General features: G+C 42.4%; 1 long non-coding RNA gene across 1 annotated transcript in view; it reads right to left on the reverse strand.

Moving 5' to 3' along the window:
* LOC146812062 (uncharacterized) overlaps nucleotides 1-1,387 on the reverse strand; it is an 80,491-nt gene extending 79,104 nt beyond the window's left edge. The window contains exon 1 of the long non-coding RNA XR_014965862.1: nucleotides 1,255-1,387. This is a non-coding gene — a long non-coding RNA (uncharacterized LOC146812062). The remainder of the gene's footprint in view (nucleotides 1-1,254) is intronic.
* Nucleotides 1,388-6,000: the final 4,613 nt, after the last annotated feature.

The raw sequence follows: 6,000 nt of genomic DNA on the forward strand, positions 1-6,000 counted from the left end.
TGAAGGAGGTACAGAGCTTTCACAATAAGGCGCAAGGCCCAAGGAAAAGGAAATGCAGTCCTTCTAGGTGAGTGGATGTATTGTGTGTGGTGGGATGGTGAAGGGGAGGTGATAAAAAGAGGTACATGCAAGAGAAAGTGAAAAGGCTGTACTGAAAAGGAAAGAGATGAAGTGTAAGATATGCTGATAGAGGATTTCAGAGAGATTTAGGGAGAAAAGTATGTCGAACAGGATGAGAGACGCTTAGGAAAGTGATGTGAAGAGAAAGGAGTGATTCAAACAATATGGAAATTATTACCCGATCCGCAGTCCTTAGTAATGCTAATTCAAAGTCTCGTAGTTTTGGGAATGAAACATTTTCAATCAGAAGTCTGGATTGTTTTAAGCATACAGCTTGCTGTTTTGCTATATGCGGGGCCTCTGGAATTATGTGATTCTGCGACAGCTGCTTTTTTTTTTTTTGCATTATTACGAATCTGCCACATAACCCATCATCTGCTGCTCAATCTGCTGATGTTACCCCCCCCCCCCCTTCTAGCTCAAACTGAACAAAGGTTGTTAACAAAATGTGGCAACATGCGTTGCCTCGTGTTTGAAGATCCTTTGCAACGGTTAACTGGTCAGCTTCCAGTTGCCTATTTAAGTATTTGGTTGGTTAAACTGGTACTAATAAGGTGAAATCTTTACCCAGACTAAATTCCCATGAGTAAAACTGACAAAATAATGAAGTAATACCATGTATTACAAGTAATTTACTTCGCTCCATTGTAAAGCGCTCTGACGCCTCTGGGTATAGTTCACGCTATAGAAAAATGCATAAATAAATCACATAAGCTGCATTATACGCATAATTTGGCTTTTCTTGCCACATAAATAAATCAACACTGCCACATAAGTTGGTGCCCTTGCTGAATAACTCTATGGTCCTAACTCCAGATACAATAACTGAAAACTCAACGAAACCCAATTTGTGTGTGTGGGGGGGGGGGGGGGGGCACGCGGTGCGAAGTACATGCTTTTATTTCATATGGTTTAAGCCACAACCCTTAATTACATAGACTGCGCCTCTTCGAAATATTTTCTAGTTACCCTTTTCGGCCAGTCACTTTTGGAGACCACCCTCTTCACCCCCCACACATTTTCAATCCCACTTAAAGCACCGTGCGCAATCTTTGGTTAGTTTGAGGGAGAGCTAGCATTTTTTTTAACACGCGTAATTGATTTCTTGTAACAAGAAAGTCTATAGGCTTGTACCTCGTGTGGCGCAGTCATTCAACTTCACAAAGCTGGACACCTCCCCTTGAAAACAGCTGTTTTTAGGCAATAGTAGTCTACGTCGATATCACGTTCCCGTATCCATGCAAAGAACACTCAACATTGAACACGCCCCCTTACGAAACTACGCAACACAATTGACCCAGTTCCGTCATAAACACAAGACTTACAACGCGCCTCCCTACGCACGTTTTAGTGGCGTCCATCTTGAGCTAGCATTGTACCACGTAGGCTATCGCGTATAGTTAACGTACTAACTAGTCTTTAGACAATAGCACCTTCAGTCGACTGAATACAGAGAAGCAGCAGTGAGATCGTATCAAAACAGAGATTTGTTGTCGTTCATAGATAGCATTGTTAATTCATTTTATTTCGCGTTAAAGAACATTCACATCAAATATTTAAAGCAGCGTTTTCTGCCTGAACTCTTGACTAGGATGACAAGAGTTTCTAAATCAAGTAAAATACAAACAGTGGCAAAGCCAATAAGACTGGCCGTGGCAAGCACCAGAGTATTTTTTGGTATAAACATTTGCATTAGGCATTGAAAGTAATGCAAAGTAAAAATGCAGTTGTCTAAAGGTGGCACGTATATGATTGCAAAAAATAGAGCATACAAAAATGACCCATCATCAAATCATAGCTGGCAAGATTTTAGATTGCTTATGTGTCCCGTTTCTATGGTTTCAGTGCGTGAATTAATGATATTCTAATACTGAATGTGTGACACCTCGAGTGACATTTCCTCGTGAGCAAATCAAATTGATGATTAGTATTTGTGTGTCTTTTAGTTTTCTATGACAGACACAGTATCAACTGCCTTCAATAAACAAGCATTGGCATAGCCAATAGGTCTCGCCTTTGGGACCTTATAAGTGTTTGGTTATCCAGCACAATATCCTTGGTGCAACAACATCAACTGTTGCATGGCTAAACACATAAGGTACCAAAGGCGAGACCTATTGGCTATGTCAATGCTTGTTTAAACTTATGCCTTGTGAAAAACAACATCCCGGATGCTTAGTCTAACTTAAAAACATTTTTTTTTAAGTTTTTGCGCTAAGTATCAAATATTATTTCCACTTTTCTAAGATTTTAATTGAAGTAGCCGATGCGCGTACCAGCAGACACCAGCTAAATTTAAGCCCCCTGCAGGCGTTTACATTACGGCCCTGTTTTGCGCAACATGTAACAGCTTGGCGTGGCACATTCTAAAAACCACCGAAAGTAGTTAAAATACAAGGGGGTTGGGGGAAAGAGAACAGGCAGAGGGGAAAGGAGAACCAAAGAGAAACTCTTTTTAAAGAAAAGGAGCGGTTGAGAGTAAATATGAACAGAGGGTGGGTCAGATCGTAAAGACAGGGAGTACATGTTTTAAAAAATGTGGCTAAACAAACGTACCTACGGTGTTTAGGGGAGAGAAGCTGATATCCGAAGTAATTAATTATGATTTAAACTTGTGCCTTGTAAAAATAAACATCCCGGATGATCTGTGTTGGTATAATTTATTTTTATTAAGTTTGTGCGCAAAGGTTCTTCTTTTTCCTGCAATCTTTTTATTTTTATAAGAATTTGCCGATGACCATCCCGCCAGACACCTGCGTAATTTAAGTACCCTGCAGTCGATAACATTACGCCCCTGGTGTGAGCAATACCCAACATTTTTGCATAGTAGACCCCAAAATACACAAAAATAAATGTTGCCTTGCTTTTGTTTTTCACTTTTGGTATAATTTGAAACTAAACCTTTGTTACTCCTGTTCTATAGTTATGGATCCTCTCACGTGTTGTTCTTATCATGCTGCCGGACCTCTGGGATGTCGGCTGAATAGCTGTGATCCATGTTGGCATAAATAAAGGTTTTTAAAAAAAAAAAAAAATGTAAAATATGGGGTTAGGTGGGAAGTGGTCGACTTATTTATTGTAGTGTAGATTTACTGTAATGTTTCTGGTTTTATGTAAATTTGCCCATGCGCGCCGTGGTATACACTGGCTTTAATTAAGTCCCCTGCAGGGGTTAACAGTATGCCCTTGTGCTGACTGAGGCCCAACAGCTTTGTTTAAGAAAGCTAGTCTGGGGAGGTGTGGAGAAGCAACACCGCTGAGCAACTTGGAGCAACACTGAGAAGGTAGGAAGCAACAGGAATAGATAAGTTATGTTAACACATTTACTCCCATGCAATGTTGACAGCAACTGATAAAACAAGGGGGACGGGAGGGGTTAAGGGGTCTCTGCTAGCTCGTGGAGGCTGAGAGATGATGCAGATAACGAATCGGTGCATCTGGGAGTTATAGTCTTTATATTCAGTTAAACAAATTGAAGTAACTCGTGTGAAAAGAGTATGAAGAGAGTAAAAACCGTGGCCTGGCGACGTGAAATTAACCTGAAACCAGTCACTTGGGGCCGTCCCTGTGATGTGCAGTCAGTCACACAGTGTGTTAGCATAGCAGACAGGGATTGTATGTTGTATATCTCTTGTAATAGAACCACGACGAACAGTGTGATCTTGTGCAAGTCCCTTCACTCCTTCTGGTCCTTCAATTCAACATAAGATGCGAGGTTTGTGCTTGGGGAATGAATTCACTAGCTAGGTATTTTATAGAGCACACACACTCCAGAATTTTACGGCGCTTAGAGAGGCACAAACCGAAGGAAAAAGAAAACTAGCATCACTATAGCATTGAGATGATGTTAAACTAGCAGGTATGGAATGTTTAATTAAATAGTTGGCAGGTATGAATTACCATTGGTGGTAGTAATGCATACTTTCATCATGACGCAAAGAAACAAAGAATAGTTCTTTAGAGATCATCCTCAACTGAAAAAATACAGACAATCACGCGAGTGGTGCGTGCGCCACAGCGAGACATCTGGTTTCAATTATCGCACCGTGTCTGGACACGATAATTGAAACCACATGGCGGCCGTGCGGGTAACCGACACCAATAGGCCATGGGCGGAACAATGCGCCCGCCTTTGGCCAATTGTGTGCTGTCTTTGTTAAAAAAACGCACGCAAAGGCCAATAGCGTGGGCCAAAACAAAAAGCACACGCACAAGCGTGTGCGATTCTTAGGTTAGTTTTCGAAAGCTCCTACATGAAGTCTTCGTCAGAACAGCGCATGCGCACTGTTACAGGCTCGACCTATACAGCATCAGTAAATGCATTTGGTTTTGGCTATGTGATTAGTAAGCTGTTTTTTAGGTCGAGCATTCAAGACCTCTTGTATATACTTTAGTGTATACTTATATGTGAATGTAATTTGTGGGCTCTGGAGATCAGCCCTAGGACTTGTCTGCTTCCGCTTAGGGACTTTTTTTTCTGTTCAACTGCCTCTACTTAACTGTCTTGATAGAAAACACCCAGTAGAGGTCAGTTAAATACCAGAATTGCTTTCTGCTTGTTCAGTTGCCTCTACTTAACTGTCCATGCAGGCTGTAATGCAGCCTGCATGGAGAACAGGGAAAGTGCGCATGACTGTTTTGGGCAGCCCAAGAGGGCCGACCAAACAGTCACTGCGCACTTAGGAGGGTTGTACCCTCATCCCCTGCTCTTCTGCCCCACCCCGCCCCCTCACACCAGCTGCCACAGCAGGAGGACAAAATAAAATAACACTACGTTTTTATCATTTAATTTTTTACTTTCTTTTGCTGCATCAAGGCAGTGGGGCGATAGAGGACGAGCCGCCAATGGGATAAACAGACAGCATATGTATTATAGCGCTTCAAAGTGACTCGCCTTTAAGTGCTTCATGTCTAGAAGAAGTCAAAAACAGGGGCTGCACCAGGATGATCAGTTGCATGAAGAGCACACTGCCACAAAGTGAATAACTATGCACTTCCAATCCCAAACAAGGAAAGATGGTGGTGGTGGTGGGTGGAAATCAAACAGTAGGCATTAGCAGGAGGGTGAGAATGGGGGTGGGGCGAACATTGACCAGGGGGAGGAGGGCAAGGAGTGGAGGGGTGCAGCACAAGTGTGCAGCGGGGGAGTGGGTAGAGAGAAGTAACAACAGACAGGGTAGGAGACTATGAGCGAGACAGAGGTACAGGAGAGAAAGCGCAGGGGCATGCTCATAGCAAGAAAGAGGCAGCGAGCGAAAACGAGAGAAAGAGTGAAGAAGGAGTCACAGAGAGAGAGAGAAAGAGAGGGAGAGAGAGACAGCCAGCCAGAGGAAGCAGTGAAAGAAAACAGAAGACAAATATGAAAGCAGAAGAGACTGAGATGGAGCAAATGAGAGACAGCAAACAAAAAAGAATCCAGTTTCCATCAGAATCTTAAAAGATTACAAACATAAAATGAGTTGCTCACCTTTATGAGGTGAGGTGGTAAAATTGTTCTGTCTTTCCCTTTCCTGGTTGCTACACGCAGGTCTACCCCATCAAGAGAAACAAAAGTACCCAAACCGACCCATTCAGTGCCCCAATCAAAATACATTGTGTAAGTTTTGCATTTGGATGCAAGCAATTTCATATCACAGTCTCTGTAACACGAGACAGCAGAGAATTCTATGCGACTATGAATGGAGGTAAGCGTAAACAATGCTAAAGAACTGCAGACAACTGAGGCAAAAGCAACACTAGTCTAACACCACCCACACAAGTCCATGGTTTAAAAATATGACCTATGGTAAAAAGATGCAGCGCCTTTGAACATCCACGTCATACCATACTGGGAGTTGCAAGTGCTGGTAAGTAGTCAGGTGAGATTGAACTGGCATTTAT

This window comes from Triturus cristatus, chromosome 7 (assembly GCF_964204655.1).
Source record: "Triturus cristatus chromosome 7, aTriCri1.1, whole genome shotgun sequence".
NCBI classification, from domain to species: domain Eukaryota; kingdom Metazoa; phylum Chordata; class Amphibia; order Caudata; family Salamandridae; genus Triturus; species Triturus cristatus.